Source organism: Zonotrichia leucophrys, chromosome 8, assembly GCF_028769735.1.
Source record: "Zonotrichia leucophrys gambelii isolate GWCS_2022_RI chromosome 8, RI_Zleu_2.0, whole genome shotgun sequence".
In the NCBI taxonomy this organism is placed as follows: domain Eukaryota; kingdom Metazoa; phylum Chordata; class Aves; order Passeriformes; family Passerellidae; genus Zonotrichia; species Zonotrichia leucophrys.
Window position 1 is genome coordinate 12,890,946 of NC_088178.1, and position 19,298 is coordinate 12,910,243.

The 19,298-nt window shown below is 36.6% G+C and overlaps 1 protein-coding gene across 6 annotated transcripts in view; it reads left to right on the forward strand.

Annotated features, from left to right (window-relative positions):
* The window catches only part of DPYD (dihydropyrimidine dehydrogenase), a 339,434-nt gene that overhangs the window by 125,522 nt on the left and 194,614 nt on the right, over window positions 1–19,298 (forward strand). The window lies entirely within an intron of this gene.

A 19,298-nucleotide genomic window follows, 5' to 3' on the forward strand; every position in this document is an offset into this window, starting at 1 on the left:
ATATGTAAGCCAGTGATATCATGCTTGGTTGCTTTTTTTCTTTCATCCATATAAAATGTGCCACATCCTTCAGATAGGCTGTAGTGAAATGTACTTATGGAGTGGGTTAACAAAATAAGCTGATTTTGACTTGTACAAAACTGCCATCATAGGTCTGTCTTCTCTCATATACGAGAGAAGTCCTGCACCTCTCTGCTGTTTGAATTATCACTTCTTTTTAATGTTAGATTAGAATTATTATCCATTTACAATTATTTTGAAGTACAGCTGGACCCATTGCTGCCATATGATAGGCATGTTGAGCAGGCATTGTCTACAGTTGGTATGAGGCTTAATGCTCTTTATTGATCTAGACGTTGCCTAAGTGAACATAATAGGAAACAAGTTGTCCAACTGTTCCTCCTTCCTATTATTGATTACAGAGATGTAATTCTTAGTACAACGACAACTGTTGTTTACCATCTGGTTATGCAGTATAATAAGCTTTGCAGATCTATTCTGTTGTGTAATGATAGCACAGAGTGTTGTGATTTATGTAATCCTAAATCCTCACATTGTTAGGGAACTTCCATGTAAAGGAATTCTGATGTATCATATTTTGATGTAATTTTATATGAGGCAAATGATGTGACTTATATTTTTTATTGTTTTCATCTGTGTCTTTCAAACCACATTGCACAATCTCACCAATGAGGAATTAATTCATAAGCATTTGTTTTCTGTGAGTCTAGCACTTAGGAAAAAATTCTCAGTCATTTTTTTTTAACATCAGCCTCATTCCTCTGCATTTCTGACTCAGAAGCTTAGAATAACAGTTCAGTTTAGTGTCAGCAAAAATGACCACTGAGCACTTCACATAGAATTGGAGTGTTTGGTTTATGTATCTGGGTTTATTTTCTGACCTTAATAAAGCTATACTAATGAAAATATTTTTGGTTAGAAATATATTTATCTCTGTATACCTACAGAGAACATTTTTCCATACAGATATTAGGTAAAGGGACACAGCCAGAGTTTTAATAAACCAGAGAAGGTATCTGAAGCATAATTCTCCTGTAAAGCATGTGTTCATTGACTGTACTAGGAAACAGAGTGTATGAATGCTAATGAAGGATTATGTGTACCTGCAAAGTTTTGTTATTGGACACTACCTTGCATTTATGATGCCCTTTGTGTACCCCTTGTCTGCCTGTCATCTCACTTTTGCAGTGCTGTGTAAGCCACTGGACAGTAAAGTGGCCTTGCATCCTGGCAGGGAGAGGGAGAGGACATGCTGTGGGGTTGCATATTTGTGGACTTAACAATATTAATGCAATAGAGCACTCATAAGCTATCAGCAACAGCCATTTCTCCATAATGAGTCTGAACTGCATTTCTTTTTATGTTCTTTGCCTACTGAACAAATATATTCAATGAAATACCACATTTGAACATTCTCTGAATCATAGGGGTAAAATAATTATGGAGCTACTTACATAAAGTGGAAGATTTATTTTTTGTTTTAATTTGCTTCAGAATATATTTGTACCTTGATGGAAAAGAAATATGGTAGTTTTAAATTCTCCCTATTAGTGGAAAAAAAAGAAGTGAGTATGTAAAAGAAAATTAAATCCCTGATAGGATGAGTACAGTGTGAGAGGACTTTTTCGCGGCAATGTGATTTTTGAAGAGTACACCTTTAGTCTAGCAAATGAGTTGGAATTCAAGATTTTCTCAGTTGGGATTGTACAAAAGTCCATGTGTGATTCATGAAACAGAAGATCACTTGTAAATAACCAGCTACCTGAGGGCAGGTGGAGTTGCAAAGAGAACTTTGAAAGCTGTTTTTCACACAGTTATGCATCAGGGAAAATCTGTTGCCTGTGGGAATATTGTGTGTGGTAGGCAAAGTGCCCTCTGCTGCAGGTTCTGTCAATGGTAAAACACAGTGACTGAGGTTTGAGCATTCTAGCCAGTGACCATGTTGAAGAGAAATGAACAGCAAGGGCTTTTGGTGAGAGCTGTTTGGTGTTAAATGTGTGCCCTAATCAGCTGTTGGCAGTGTTTCTGACATGAGACGTAAAGAATTCCTAAGTTCAAAAATGGATACAGGTTAACAGACTTATTTGAAATGAATAGTAACAAAAGAGTGTGCTTTGCTTCAATTCTTTGCTTACTGAAGCATTGAGGCTACGATGGTTTATCCTAAGGGAAAAGATGCTCTCCAGCCAGTAGGTCTGTTACATTTAGTCGCTGTCTCAAAGCTGAGAAAAATACCTTGTACTGGACTTGAAAACAAGCAGGTGGCCAGTATATGTCACCAATACTTGACAACCTCTGGGGTCTCAGTGTGAGTCACACCTTACCTCCATCTTACCTTTCCCAATTAGGCTGTGAAAACTGATGTGAAATTTGGGGTTATGAAGGCCTATGTTGAACTAGGAAAGACTAAATCCTAGAAAAAGCTTTCATAGTTACCTGGATAAGCAGTAAGGATCCAGCGGGGCAATGGGAATTTAAGAAATACACCATGCTTCTGGTTTTCTCCAGCAGTCACAATTTCAGATTACAGCTAACACAAGTATTAGGGGATAGTCCGTGAATCTCAGTTTCTTACATCAAAATTAATAATAGACAATGGTATGCGTGATAATTTTTAAAGGAACAAAAGGTAGCAGCTAAACAATATTCTTGGAGTCTCTACTGTGGTTTTTTTAGGGTTTTTTTTCATTTCATTTAAGTAGATGCTGTTTCTTAACTTAGTCTTATTTTGTTGGGCAATTAAAATGTTAATTAAGAAATAGAGATGAAGAATTAGTTCCTAAAGTTTTCATCTTAGAATTACAATTCTCTTCAGTTACAAAACTTTTGGCTTTGTTTTGTTACTCACAAACATTAATTAATAGGAATTAAGTCTCCCAATTAAACTGTCAAAGTTTTCAATCCAACCTCTAAAAGTAAGCATAGAAAAAAAAATCCTATCCTGTCCTGATTTGAAAGATTACTCAATGTATTCTGCCTTGAATCAGCTCTGCTTTTTTGATAAGAAGGGTTTGTGAAGAATTTGTGACTGAACTGACAAATCAGTTTGAAAATTTTGCTTTAAGAAAAAAAAAGTCTTGCATCAGTTGCTGCCTTCTGTAAACACCGTAGAGACTCAGGGCAACAGAGAATAAGCATGCTGAGAGCAAAAGGAGAAATCAATGGAGGGGTGAGGGGCTAGAGGAGAGAGCACATGGTCCTCAGAGACAGCAGAGGAAGGCAGCCAGGGCTATCCTGCGGGGAACAGAGCAGTCTGAACGCTTTGTGTTACTGTGGTTCTTCATGGATTTTCAGAGTGGAATATGATTTTTGCCAATAAGAAAATCCAAAACAAAACACGTGTATGTCTCTCTCATGGCTATCTGGGCAAATGCAGAAATACCAGGCTTTTATTCCTCATCTTTCTAGAAGTTCAGCTGTCTTCTTTGGAAAACAGAATTCTGTTATTCTGTCTTTTAAAACTCCACAAAGCATTTCAAATCCTTTTTGAAAGAGAAAATACATAGGAGTTTCTTTGTAGAACTACTTAATTGAATAAAAATGAATGAACTAAATATTTAAAGGACATTCTTCATGTGACATTCAAATGACTACATGGAAATGCTGTCACCATAGACATATTTTCTGCAGACTTTTGCACAAACGTCTAGCCTTATTCTCTAATATTTTTTCATAACATTTACATTCTCCTTAGAGAATATCAGATAAAAATATATCCTGAAATATTGTTTTATTTGGTGACCTTTTAAGAAAAATCCGAAGCTCTCATTCCCAGAAATTGCTTAAACACTTTAACTTCAGTGTTTGTAGATTTAAACCTGCAGCACTAAGTTTCTACTTAACTTCTCATTGAGTAATGAAGATTGCTTGTTTATTCCTCCATCTTCTGCTGCTGAATTGCTGTGAAGTTAGTTTTATTGTATATGGGTATTCAGAGGTCTGTTAAATACTGTGAAATGGTGGGTTAGGTGAGTCTACCAAGTAAATCTAAGCAGATTGTTGTTTGAATGTATTCTAAATAGCATATTCTGCTTACAAGGGTTAAAACTGTACATAAATAAAAAGAAAATATATGAAACACGTTGTGGAGTGAACCTTTGTCGTAATTGCAGTAATTCATAGTCAATTAACATCACATTCAAACAATAATATAATAAGATGATGTCATTGATTGGAGTGAAATTACACAGACAGAAAAAAAAAGGATTTTAAAGTACAAGCATTAATGTACCTTGTTTAAAAAAAAACTCTGAGATTGATTTACTCTCTCTTGCCCAAAAAGTAAGTAATCTCCTCATGGCTGTTATTATCTTCTGATTAACTATGCAGTGCCACCTGGTGTGCAGATGGGAGGACTATTACACATCAAGAGCTCTGTTCACACCCACCCACACAGATATAAACCTACATGGCAAAAAGTGAACAGATGTTCATTTTGCTTGTGCTATAGGAAAAAATTGTGCATCGTACTCCTGATTCATAAACTAAATTTGGAGGACATGAAATCTGCATATGGGGCCCGTAGGCCCATGGCCAGCACAGACATTTATGGAGGAAATATGTCATGTTCAAAATAGTTCTCATTTCAGGTTGTGGACAGACTTTTATTTGCTTGCTTCTCTGGTTTTGGTTTACCTTGTATTTCTGAGTTTTCTTTTTCTTTTCATCTGCAATTTCGCTTACCTCCTCCAAAGGAGGAGTTTAGAGACAGAGTTATTTGAAAATATGTCCAGGATTTATCTTTTACTTGGTTGCTTTTCAGAGTTGATTTGTGTTTCTTGGTGTTTGTGATGTTGTGGGAGGCTGTTAGGCCCCTTGGTGAAGAGCTGTTTGTCTCAGTGGTAATGTGACAAGTCATGTGAATGGCAGGGCACCTTGGTGAATGGTAGAGCTTTAGGACAGGCGTTGTGCAGCCTTAGGCTCTTAGGATCACCAGCTGTGTTGTTGGAGGTTTTTTCTATTGCTTTGTATTATTTTATAATTTCATAAATATTTTGACACTTTATAGATTATATAGGTTTTGCTGCAAGGAAGCCAAAGCCTAAAGACAGGCAGATGAAAGACAACAACTAAGGGAGGAAAATAATACCTTGGAAGGTCATGCAGGAAAGAATGATGTTGTTGGAAACATGATCAGCTAGATACTCAAAATAAATGTGTGCCTGGCGTAGTTTCTGGGTTTATTTCATTGCTGCTTGTAGACAAGGGAGATGACTGTATCAGAACCTTGCAAACTTTAAGTGCTTTTCACCAGGGATTTTAAAAGGTGACAGCAATGGCCCTTTAAGCATTGGTATCCATATACAGTTGAAGATATTAAAGGCTACACAACCAGGGAAAACACTTGAAATTGTATTTTATTATGGCAAGCTGACATATTCAAATTCATATATCTGCAAAAAGCTGTGAGCCTTTGGTATTAGAAATAATGAGAATGAAATAATTGAGATGAGTCATGAAGTCAGAGTACTTTGAAGAGTTTGAAGAACAGCAGTGGTGAAGAGCAGTGGCAGGATCTGGGCGAAGCTAATTCAAAATATTTCATAATTGCCTTACAGCCTCTAGACTAATATTAAAATTAATTTTTAAAAATGTTTTTTAAATAAAGATTCCATGAGAAGGCCAGTGATAGATGTGTTTGCACTTTGTACAAAACAGGATCAAAACTTCACGCTGAACTGCAACTGCCTGAAGGGAAGTCACAAGGAAGGTCTGTGCAAGTCTGTGCATTCAAGTACAGGAGTTCTTTATAACCTGCCTCCTGGAGAGCCTTAAGCTCATGGCTCACAGCTTGGAGAATAAATGCCTCCTTCTTTAACACTACATTTCTTGTTTCATGTCCCATGTGAATAATATTCTAAATTAATTATACAATCAGTTAGTTCTAATACAAAACTAGTTCATCTTTATTATTGTCTGCTACTCTTTAATCTAAAAAGCATTGTTATTAAAAACCAAATACTTACATTAAAAAAGGAATTCTGTGAAAGAACCTGTTCTTCCATGCTACAGCATGGAATAATTTGAACTTGCTACTATTCCCAATGCAGCATCTTTCCTGGAGACCAACCATGTACATCAATCCAAGAATTTTTATGCTTGAGGCATTTTTTCTACTATTGGCATTTGTAGTAAACTGTTATTTCAGCTCTTTAGTCCTCGGTACTGCTCTGGATATTGGTGGAATATTCCTCTATATACATCAGAAGCACTAGGCAGTTGAAAGCTTTTAGGGCTAAGATTCACAAACCAGCTTATTTATTATTAATAGTCTTAGGACACTTTCAAAAAATACTAATAAACTGCCCTTAGGCATCCTTATGATATTCACTTGTAAATTACACAGATTTTTCTACTTTTACTTACTTATCTTTCCTACCAAAACACTACTTAGCATAACAATCTCTCCTGCATATGTTTTACAAAACACTCTCCTGTCTTTTTCCATGATGCTGGACAGTCTGCCTGAAGAATGGATAATCTAAATATAATAACAAAATTAATTTGATTCTTGTTGTTTTAAGAGTAGTTAATTTTTCATATTTTAGTGGATTATGTAATCTAACATGATTTAGTACTTTTTATTTAAGCATATATTTTTTTAGCATTTTTATGTTTGAGGTAGAAAAACCTCAACAGAAAAAACAGAAAAACAAAATGGTGATGTATTTTCCTATTTTGATGTTACCCCTCTTGAATGCTTTACCCCTAAAGAAAAGAGCTGTCCTTGCTTGCCTGTTGTTTCTGAAAGTTCACTCCATGACTCAGTTACTTTTATCTTTTAGATGTGCAAATGTTAATTGTGCTGCCATTTTTTTACTTCCACATTAATAGTCAGAGACAGAATGAACAACCTCCTAAAGTGCAGTTTGTGAGTTGATCCATATCCTTTACTTCAGCTGAGCTCTCTGGGGTTTTTTTGTAAGAAAGGTGTATGTGGTTCCAGATGGGTTTAATGCAATCAGACACTTTATGAAACATTGTTCGACCTAATAGTATAGGAGGACTGCCATAATACAAAATCTAAATAAGAGCTTTAAAAATTCCTTCCTTTCCTAAATCTTGTTTGCAAAAGATAAAAACACTGGGTAAAAAGTTAGGCATGTCGTGTTTATTTTTTTTTTTTAGGATTATACACAAATAGAGTATCTCAATCTCACTTACTTAGTGCCAATTATTGGTGAGAAGATGAGATGCAATTTTTTGTGTTAATGAATAAAGTTTTAAGCAGTCTTCCTGTCATATTTTTGTTTCGTAAATAGAATGTTCCTGAATTCATATGCCTTTCACTGCCCACTCAGCAACGGGTGTATCCCCTTGTTGAATTCAATTGACAGAGTTAAGATGAAACTGGATTTGTTCTGTGAGTTTGAAAGAATTTTAGAGATTGCTTTAGTAGATATTCTTGCTCTGTCACTTCTCGACTTCATGAGAGTGGTGCCTTGGAAGCCACTGCTGGGCATGGGCAGGGCTCAGGGCTCCATCTGACCGAGGGGATGTTTTGTGCTTGTCAGTCCTCTGCCTCCCTTTTCATCATTGCTCAAGAGTCAGGTCTTTGTTGGTTTAGGAGCAGTGTGATACCATGAAAAGCAGTTACCTCGTTTTGGGGGAACACCCTGGCGGTGCTTGAAGCCATTTTTGGTTCTTCATTTTCCTTGGAGCACATGTACTAATGATTCTGTTTCTGGGTGGATTCACAGTCTGAAGGCCTTTGGAGTCCTGTAATGGCCTGCAGGGTGTGCCCAAGGGCATCCCTCACCACTGCCTTCAAAGTCAACACATTAATGGGAAATCTTTCCTCTTCCGGAAGCTTTTTTAACTGTATTGTCCAATGCAGCAGCCTCCATTGTCCAGGAAGGCACATCCTCTGCCCTTCATTAGTTTAATGCCATGGACATTTTTATAGGGAGCATATATCTGAAAAGAAAATTGTACATGTGCACTATAAAAAGTAATCTTTAACTAAGCTATAGAAATGTTTATGCTGCTGTGTCCCTGCTTTTGCATATATGCTGATTGTCCAGGCTTTTGGACCACTTGCTATGGTCATGATACTTGAAGGTTGTTTTCTTGCTCTTCTAATCTATACTTTTCAGATAGGCCTCTTATGTCATTGCTTTTAGAATGAAATTTCAAATAGCTATGCAAATGCATATATTTATGAATGCAAAATGAAAGGTTAAGAGGCAAACAAATATTTCTCTGGATTTATGTGATACGTTTGCGTGTTCTATAGATTTGAGATCAACTTTGTCATTCCTTGTGCATGAAATCACATAGTCTTCTGGGTACCTTTTATAGTATCAAACTATATTCAAAATTTGTCACTTGGTGACATCATAAGGTGTGAGGTACATGTAATAATTAAGATTGACTTTTTGTACTGTTAGAGTTTTCAGTGTGTTAGTGCTAAATTTACTGTAAATTTTTTTAATGAAAATTGTTTATAAGACTAAAACACAGAAATAAGCACACTAAATACTTAGAGTGTTTGGGTAATGCTAATACAAATTACATGTGTATCTAACAGAGAAAATTATTTTCCGAATGTTGTCCTTGATGCTGTTTATTTTGGAAGTCCTTGGGCTATTGTTCCTTGATTTGTCCTAAAAATGTATTGTGCTGAATATGAACCATTAGAGAAAGTGAAAATGCATTCAATAGCTAGTGTGATAACTCAATATTCGCTCAAATGGTCTTTGGTGATTAGTTTCATAGGAAGAAAAATAAGAACTTAAAGATCAGCAGATTTCAGCCAATTAATCTTTAATGTTACTATTGTCACTGTATTGAAATGGTAGTCACCAAGTAGGAACTTGAAGTGTATTACTGCATTTCTGAGAGTTGTCAAGGTTTTGTTTGTTACTGTTTGATTGATGTAATAGGAGACGGTGTAACTCACTTCAGATTTCATAGGATTATTTTTGTTAGGAATGATTCTTTGTTTGTGACCATTGATAAGAGGGGTGTATTTGGGTGTGATGCATTTGTTTAAATAGATTCTAATACTTCAGTAGATAGCAGAATGTCAGTACCTGATTATTTAAATTGAAATTCGATTATTAAGCTTTATTAAAGATGATTTTTAAATAATACAATATTTAAAGTCTTTTCACTAATAAATTGGATTTTTTAAATGAGAACAGAACTATCTTCCAAAGGAAACAGTTATTCTAATTTTATAAATAGCTTATTGCATAGTAGTTAGACATTGGAAATACCACAATTCATTAGTTCAATATCTGAGTGACTTAGACATGATTTCATTTCTGTTGTTGGTAAACACAGGCTTGATGTTCTTATTATGACCCAACACAAATCTTCTGTAGGTGAAAAATCATGGCCAAATTTTTATCTGTGAGAAATTTATGACCCTGAGTTTAGCTCAGTTGGTCGGAGCATGACACCAAGTTTGTGGTTTGAAACCCTTTCTGGGTCATTCACTTAAGAGTTGGTCTTGATGATTCTTGTGGGTCTATTCCACCTCAGCATGTTCTGTGATCTGGAAATATTTGTTTTGTTAAACTTTATCAAGTTAGATCAGAGTCTCTCCAAAAAAAAAATGTTCTCAAAAAGACTTTATGTACTTGGGCGACTACATAGTCTCTGTTTACTTTTTTTATTGGTTGTCTGCTTACTCTCATAGTTTGCGTTCTTGACTGAATGAAGTCTCTTGCAGAAAGAAGTTTGCAGTTAGAGGAGATAGAGTGACCAGTGCATGAAGCATAAAGTACTTGGTTGTGGTCTCTGTACTAATCACTGGGGTAAAGTTTCTGCCCATTTTCTTTCTGTAGTAACTGCTTGATAAAAAGCTTAGTGGAAATTTGCATGAAAAAAAATTCTTTCCTGCAGTAGACAGAATCTGAAGAAATCACCTCTATTTTTTACAACCTGTGCCTTCTTTGTGCACAATTTTTTCTGGAAATCCCAACAAAACTAAGTAAAGAAAGTTCTGAAACGATAGCACTCTTTAAATTGTAGGGACATAAGAGTCTTAATACAACCTCTACATTGACAAGTTGGTTTCTTATTTTTCAGATGCAAATATAGGCCTTTGCATGTGCTGAATGTGCCCTGTATTGTATTGAGGCATAGAAAATACACATCGTACCTCAGTTCCTTCTGTAGACCTGCTAAGAATGGAATATGTTTAATCAGCCTTGGAGGGTGAATAATCCTAGATACGAGTGTGGCATTCAACGTTCATTCAGAAAGATGTTGAATATGCAAACAAAATGTTCAGTTAAAGGAGAGTTGAGTGAATTGCTGCTGCGGCAGGAGATGCTTAGTAGTTTTTCACCTGAAGCACACTCATTGCCTTTAATTTTTCACTTGGTTAGTAACAAAAATATGAATCATGTGCAGCACAATAGATTGCTGGAAGGAATCATTGTGGTGTGATGGTCTGCTGAGGGTGACGCTTTTGGGCTCTGGGTATTGGCATCCTGACTGAGTTCTTTCTTCTCTAAAATCATGTTGGAAGATTGAAGTGTTGCCCAAAAAGGACTGTAAAATGCTGTAGGGAAGCCATACTGTGTTCTTGCTGGCAAACGTTCAGGCTGTTTCTTGAAGCTATAGAAATCTTCATTCCTAAGCACTTTCAGTTGTGTGGCTCACCCAATTTAATTTCTTTTCCAACATTTTTGAAAAATATGTGTAACAACCAATAGAGCAGATGAAACAACATAGGTTTTATTTGGCATTATTGGCATGAATCCAGTAATGTATCAATGATCACAATGAAGTTGAAATTTTCTATCAGATAACTTCTTACTCTCATTGAAACATTTTCTTTAGGTTTTTCCCCACCAGGATTATGCTGGTAAGGATGTATTATATCCTACATACTGTTTTCTGAAATGAAATTTTAATAATTTATCAAAAATGAAATGTATCTTGCATAGTGCCTTTCAGATATGAAATTATCTAGACCAGAAATAGTTTGCTTACATGGTTATATTTTACTTAGGTGCTGGGAAAGAGCTTTGAGGACAATTTGATTGCATTTGTGTTGCCAATTTGAAGAGCTGCCTGACTTTGTTTCCTTTGATTCTTAAAGAAAAAATGCTTCTGCTTGTATAATACCCCTTCAAAAACTCCATGTAGTAGGATCTGCCATGCAGTAGGTGTTTCTAATAAGCGTACAGCAGAAGAAGGGTCAGGGACTAACCAGTGAATAAAAGTCAAAACTCAAAATGAGGTGCCTTTCCTGTTTAGCACTGGGCAGTGATAGATACTGATAATGTTTGATTAATGAGGAGCAGACTTGCACTGGGTGAAAACATCTGTAAGAAATGATTTATTATTTCAAAGGTATTGGAAGCTTACTGTATCTTGTAGATTCAACTGTGTGTGCCTGAATAAAATAAATGAGATGCAACATGTGAAAAATGAAAACACATTACTTGTAAAGGATATGTCACAAGCAGGGTATTTTTGTTCAAGTACACTTTGTCACTTTGGGGATTTTTAATGTTGGTCTGAATACAAATCATTTAACTGGCTCATAAAATCAACCTAGTTGGAATTCTTGCATCTATCATTGAGACAGAAATGAGGGTTAAACTTAATATGCTGGAACATCCCTTAAATTTTTGCATATGGCATCATACACAGCTGTTCAAATGTATATGTGAACAGAAAGAATTCTCCTAGCAATGTCATAGGAGTGAAAAAATGTAATGATGCAAATTTAACATTGAAATTAGAAAAATTAATTCATTTGTAGAGTCATTAAAAGGTAGTGTCATTGAAGTTGATAAAGTTTCCTGTAAATATCTCTATGAACCAATGTCTGATTCTCTTCTCTCTACTCAAGCAGTGTTTGAAAATGAACTATGACTTGTAGATGGAGATTTTACTTTTGTGTACTTGCAATTTAGTTTTGTAGTTGCTGGATAGTCTTTTAGCCTGCCTTTGGTTTAGAAAGTGACCTTATTCTGTGCTGTATCAGTGGCTGTCGGTCTGGTGTCAGGTCCCTTGGTTCTGTTCAGAGCTGCCATGGAGCTGGGAGCACAGGGAGCTGATGGTGGTGCAGACTTGCCTCCATCAAACTGCACTGTGTGTTCAGACAAACTGGAGTGCCCTGACTCCAGGATTAGAGAAAACTGCCTTTTCTCTAGTTTTGGAAATAGGAAGGGTTGGACAGTGGAAGTGTAATCCACTCTCCAAATTTCTCCCCTTTTGCTGGGTCAGTGACTGTGGAACACTTCTCTGTAGTGGGTAATGTTTGGAAATTCTGATAGATGCTGTTCCGTAAATCTGCACCTGTTATGTGTATATACCTTATCCACTTTCTTACTTTTCTGTTCTAATTCAGTAGACAGCTAAAATATTTTTCTTCCTGGGATTCATCACTGGTTATTTATATGTGTATAAATGCTTGTAAAAAAATAAATGTTTTTATGTTGTGCGAAAAAAGTATAAGCTGATAAAGGCCTTAAAAAAGGTGTGCCCATTTTTGGTGAAAGTAGATGATACACTGCAATGTCCCTTGAACCTAAATTCACACTGATTTGTGTGTGTAATTTAGTACTGAATAACAAAAAACATATTTAGTTTCTTAGGGTCAAAATTGTTTATCAGAAGTTTTGTTTAAGATCTTTTTGGTAGATTCTATTCATAGCATTTGATCTGTTCTTCATCTTGTTTTGATCTTACAGGGTCTGATATAGTGGGAGTTAAAGGATAGGAAAAAATAATCTTTATCTTCAATTTTTTTTAATATTATAACAGAAATAGAAAGAAAATGAAATTAATCTTGTCCTTGGACTGTGCCTCAAGCCAGTTCCTTAGAGTCCTTAAGTAATGTCATGGCTTTGAGTTAGAAGGTTCTCTTGTTCGTGGAGAGGTCGCCTCATCCTCTCGTCAGGCCCTAGAAGTTACTTTTTTAAAGATGTACTAGACAGTTAAAGCTATTGTGAAAGTGGAGGCCATCAGGTTTTACTGTCACTGGATTTCATGAAGCAGAGCTCCAGCAGTGACAGCTCCCTCTCTTTAATGTGGAAGCCACAAATTGACTACATTAAAGGAGTGACCTTTCAACCTACAAACTGAGTGGAGTTAGAGCAGCTTGCCAACTATGAGGTCTTGGTAGCATCTCTGCAGCAGGTGCTAGCCTAGAGAACATATGGATCAACACCTAGAGAACATATGGATCAACAGCTGGATACTAAGTCCTCTGAGCACTCTCAGGATGCTGACCCATTTGTATTTGCAGAGGGAGGGAAAAAAAAAAGCAAAACAGAATCCAAACCTAAAGAAGTAGATAACTAGAATTTATAGTGATGCTACATGGACGTTGCAATAATTTAGTTGCAAAGCCAGATTGAAAGTTCAGAAGCAAAAGCTGTCAAAAACATTGCCAATGTGGTAATTTCTGCACTGAAAAATCTGGATCTAGATTCTTTGGTCAGGCAGCTAAGTCTATAAGCAGTGAAGCATGGAAGAGGTCAGATCTGCTGCAGGCCTATTTGCAGGTTTCCTTTGTAAAAAGTATGCGGAAAGCCAAGCATGATATTTTCCCCTTTTCATGTTGTCCACCGATTTCACAAGAAAATCACAGTACACCTACAGTTAACACATCTTTTAATGTCCTTTTTTGCTGTTTTGTTTAGTGATTACCTGCAACTTCTGAATTAAACTGGCTTGCTGTGTTGCAGATGACCTCTAAAATGCCACTGAATTAAGGTTATGATTAAGGATGGAACTCTTCAATGCAGTCAGATTTTTGCATGCAACATGTTTTTGGGGTTTTTTTTGTCTTTTTTTCTTTAATGTCTTTAATAAAAATATTAAATCTTTAATATCATTATTAAAGATATGTTACACAGTGAAATCTGTGCAACATTTTGATCTGTATTATTTCACAGTATTTACAGCAAGTTTGATGCCTGGCCTTTTGTATATAAGCAGAAATGGAAAATGGAAAAGGAAAAACCTTTTAATGGCTTTTTCTTGCAGTTCTGAGCAGGAACCACACAAAACACACTCTCACTGCTCTCAGGAGTGCCAGAACTGTGCTACTACTACTTCTTGGCACGTCACCTTTTCTAAGCACTAAATACAACTATTTGATCATCACCATTTTGTGGAAGAGACCTTTTCTTAAAGGCACAAGATAACTTTAATAGTTGTAGAATAGGCAAGCAAAAAGCAAAGTTGAAAAGTCATGTTCATTCTCCAGTTTTAAGTCTGGGAATTCAGTATTTGTTGCTAAGACTGCAGAAAACAAAATTTGTCCCAAGATTGACTTCTGGTTAGGTGGCTTAGAAGATGAAGCAGGAGAATAGGAAAAGAGAAGCTGGGTTTAAGAAAGTTTGTTTGCTTGATTTTTTTTTTTTTTTTTGGTGCCTCTTGAAGCTTCTGCCACTGTGGAATATATATGTATGTTTTATTGGCGTTTTAAAATTTGAAAACAGATTCAGGACTTAGTACTTCAAGTGTGCATGGAAATGAGTGACTATGGATGACTCCTTAAGTCAGGAGCTATTCACAAAGTAAGTAGTAGTCACAGATGTTGAAATACATTTTGCAGTCATCCTAGTGGCCGTATTACATTCCAGGGGTATGTAGAAGTCCTCTACTCAAGCCACTGTTATTTTAAAAAGACACTGATTTGGGGTCCTTCAGCTGTCATTGTTTTCCAGTGCAGTGAGACTTGGATAATAAACGGCCATATGCAAGAATTATAAACTAATGCTGCAAGATAAAGTTCATTATGCCATTGTGTGCTTTGAAAATCCTGTGCTATTTTTGCTCATGTTCTTCAGCTGGGGTGGAAGTGTATCTATAACAGTATGACTAATTATCTTTACATGCATTTATCACTAAATAAACTTCACACAAGACAGCAAGATTGTTTACTTAAGCAGTATAATACTGGGAATGGAAGATAGCTCTAGAACGTAGGATTACATTGCCAGAATGGCACTATTTATTAAGCTATGATAACGCTAATGTTCCTTTTTGATGTATAGCATGTGTGACTTCAGCTGAACTTGTAGAGAGCCTTAAGGATGTTTCATTGAACATTTAGTATGGCAGCAAGCCAGAATACATTTAGCCTAAACCCAGATGACAGGTTGGTAATGAGGTAGTGATTGATGACCACTGCTTCCGTATGAAAACCTGCTTGATATGCTGGGGGGGAAATGCATTGCTAGCTCTTTTTATTTCATTCCGTCTGTATTAGTTATTCTTACTATGGAGGAGTAGCATTGGCTGCTGGTTATTCAATCCTGGTTTCACTTTTGGATGAGAATTGAGTATTCAGCTGAGATTGTAGAAGCACAGCCCAATGGCTACACTTATATGCATTTCAAATCCTAATTTCAATGGATTTTTATTGTCAAAATAACTGCAATTATATCACTTAATGAAGCAGCCTGTAATATTATTACCTGCCTCTGTAATTTTACAAGTTTTTATGATTCACTTTCTGTGCCATCTAAATGGCATTGCTTTCCCTTCCCATATAAAAAGAGAAACTTGGCCCAAAGGTTGTAACACATGGGTCAGGCAAACAAGCCTAAACAAAAGATTGCTGATTATTTTGCCTAATCCTGTTGAGTGCTTCTGTGTAAAGACACTGCAGTCCTTATTTAGATGAGAGGCAAACTGTGGTTCTATACACTAAGAAGGGTATTTAAGCCATGTCCTTCAGCCAGATTGCAGCCTGATGTCTGGATTAGCAGTAAGGGTTAGGAGGAGGCAGCAGAGGCCTGTAGGGGTTATGGCCGTAGCTGTACCCAGTCAGACAGAGTGGATATTAGATGTCCCCAAAGCTGGAGGATAACTAATGGGATCACATTAAGGCCTGGTTAGAAATCACCCAGGGATGCAGCAAAGGGCACTAGGGCAGCATAAATATCTAATGTCAAAAGAGACTCATTATTAGTGTTTTCCCAGGCAGAAGTGACTTTTGGTCAGGAAGGGGCGAGGAAGCTTGTCACCCTAACCAGAGTGACATTGCATTTCCTCAGAGCAAAAATATGAGCAACAAAAATAGGGATCAGTGGTAGAATCAAAAGCCGGAATAAGGAGGTCGTGAAGCAGGACTGGGGCAGTTTCCATTTTTCTCTTACTGCTTCCAGAGATGTAAGGGAAGTTTTCATGCCCTCTGGAGACAAAAGTGATTGACTTTTCAATGAGAAACGAATGCAATATTAGAATGGCAGATTTGTGGGGTGAACATACATTGGACCCAAATGAGGGAGTTAGTCCAGGAGCGTGCAAAGTAAGAGCTAAAGTGATCAGTAATGCCTCTTGGTGAAAGAAAGAGTTCTTGTGGAATTGCAGTAGTCTACATGTGTAAAGGAAAGGGAGAAAGGAGAAAGGACGGCCTCAGTGCTGGGCTGGATTCAGATATGCAGAGCAGAAGTTTATCTCTATGTGCACAAATGGAAAATGATTATGACAGGACAGGAATCATCATCTGGTCTATCTAGGTAATTTAACTATTTAACTCCCACAAAATTAACACTGTTTTTCTTATTAAACCATACCCCTCTGATGTTTTCATTCTTCTTGTGGCTTTCACTTCTACACTTGCAATCTTTTTTGCAAACCTCTGTTTATTGCATGGTAAGCTCTTTGAGGAGCACTGATCTTCTTTTTCTGTTTGGCAGGTACCCACATCCCACATGTTCAGTACCAGAGATTAGTACCTTTTAACTTAGATCTGTCATTCATTTGAACTTCCCATTCATTTGGCACTTCCATTCCATTTATTCCTGTGTATAGCTGTAGCATCCCTATGCAGGCGTCCTGTGAGCTGCAAGATTTGCCAATTCAAGTAAAAAACTGCTTTCTTTTGAATGTTTTGAGTGAGTTTGTCAAATGTTCACACCTATAAACTGTCCTTAATTGAGACAACCACAATTTGTTGTTCACTGACCAGTGACAAGATGGAGCAGGTCCATTGATTTTTACCCTCTTCCTTGGAAGACCTTAGTTTTAACAAGTAGTGGCAAGTGAGGACATAGTCTTTCAGTGGAGATTAATGGCCATATGGTGTTGTTGCTTATACACTGGAAAGCTTAGTTATTTACTGTAAAATCTGACTCAAAATTCTATACGCAAATCAGAAACTCCTACTTGGTTTGTTTCCATAACAACACACAAAACAACATCAATCACTTATAGTAGAGCTCCACACTCCATAATTAGGGATGCAGTTTTAAGAAGTGTGGGAGGAGTTCTGTAAAGTGTTTTTATGTTAAAAACAACATTAAGCCTTGTTCTCACAAAAGCTTATGCACAAACTTCACTTAACAGAATGTAATTAATTCCATTGGCATTTATGGTATGTCTCCACAGCTCTGATGCAGTGTCTGGAGTGACTGCGCATGCCCTGCTCTGTCGTGTCTGAATGACTGGAGTATGAGCAAGGTTTCCTGGAAGGCAAGCTTGCCTTCTGCATAGGGAGCAAATGGGGGTTTACCCCAACAGACAGAGTCACCACTCTACCCTACCAGGCATGGATTTCAGTATGAGAGTAAATGCTTCCAGTATGACAACCTGTAATATTGCAGAAAAGTGATATCAAGAAAAAAAACTGCTGAAAGCACTTCATGTAGGAAAAAAACTAGAAAATTTGCTGTGTATCTTTTTAATGTAGAATTTAAGCCAAAGGGATATCTACCATATATGGTATTTTCCACTAGTATCAGGAATATTTATACCTGATATGGTGGAGAATACTCTCCATGCTGTCTTCACTGTTGCAGTGGAGGGCAGGTACTGCCATATGAAGCTGTTACAACATCAAAACACCTTCAGTGAGGCAGTCCCACAGCCCCACTGATGCCTTGCAGTAATTTACAGATTGGAACAGTTTGAAATAATCAAATGCAAAGTATTATTTCTCCTCTCTACTTGGCTAAAAAATGGGGAGGGTTGTAAGTAATTACATTTTTTTGTGTTGTTTGTTAGTGTTTGGGGGTTTTTGTTGATTTTTTTTTTAAATACACATTGTCTATATTTTAATGAACCAACAAAATATGCTTTAGGTTCTCCTGGCATTTTTGAGGCAATAACTAAAACATTTTCTCTAAAGCATCTTGTAGCTGACAAATCCCTGGGCCCTTAGGCAAGCTGTGTTTGAGTCTTGTTGCTTTCAGCTGCTCCAGAGACAACACCTGGTGTGTGCCTAGGAAGGAAAGGCTGAAGGGGAAAACCCTGAACAAAATGAGGGACAGCTAAAAAAAAATTGTAGATAAATGAGAGAGAAGACAATAGTAGATAAATGGGAGAAAAGAGTTTCTTTTATGAAATTAAACTGAAAAAAAATAAGGAAATAAAAAAAAGAAAAAGTAGATAGGATAAATAAACTGGGGAAAGAAAGGCAAATAGGGGAAATAGAAGTGGAAAGAGATTATCCATAAAGATGAATAAAATGGGAAGAATTAAAATAAAAGCTCATATAATTTTTCTGGCCACATTTTCAATAGTTTTTCTGGCCACATTTTCAATAGTTTTCTTACTTTGATAACCTAGATGTCAGCTTTCTCTTTAATGAAAAAGAGCAGCTGAATAGAATAAGTGTTTTACTGAGTTTTGATCCTTCCTGTCCTTGATAAAATATTAATTGTCATGTATACCAAATAAGTAAGATCTAAAAGTTAAAAAGAAGGTATTTACATGAAAACCTCTCCTGACTGGTCTGCTGTAGTATGTTAAAAGATGGGGAAATTTGTATTTTCTGAGGATTTTTACACCGGTTTTGATTATGTTTCTTATTCATCTCAAAGAATAAGCATATTGTTATATCAGTGGATAAATTATGGGATTTAAAAAAACCCCTCATAATTAAATCACAGTTAAGGTTGCTAGGTGACAAGTAAGAGAAGCTATATAATTAGACATGTCCAAAAAAAAGTCAAATAGTGGAAAGTAGTAATCCTGTAGGAAGGTTGCCATTGTCTGTGCTGACACCAAATGACCATCTCATTCAAATGTGCACTTCATTAAAGAGTCACCTCCTGCTTGGCTTCTGCAGCTGAGGTCTTACTACTCTGTGTGGAGTCGGTGGAAACAGGGAGACTTTTAATTAAGTGTGAATTTTGATTTGCTCTCTGAATATCCCTTTGACAGTGTATTATTCCTTGCTTTTTAATATTAGCAATCACATGTTTTTCCCGAAGACAAAGGTAGTAGCTGTCCACTGATATGTGTGAGTCTCTCTGTGTCAAACCTGTCCAGGTTACTGGCAAAATAGTGATTATGTGACACAGTCTGTAGATGTAATCCATCTCCTTAAAGCAAGGAAGGGAAAA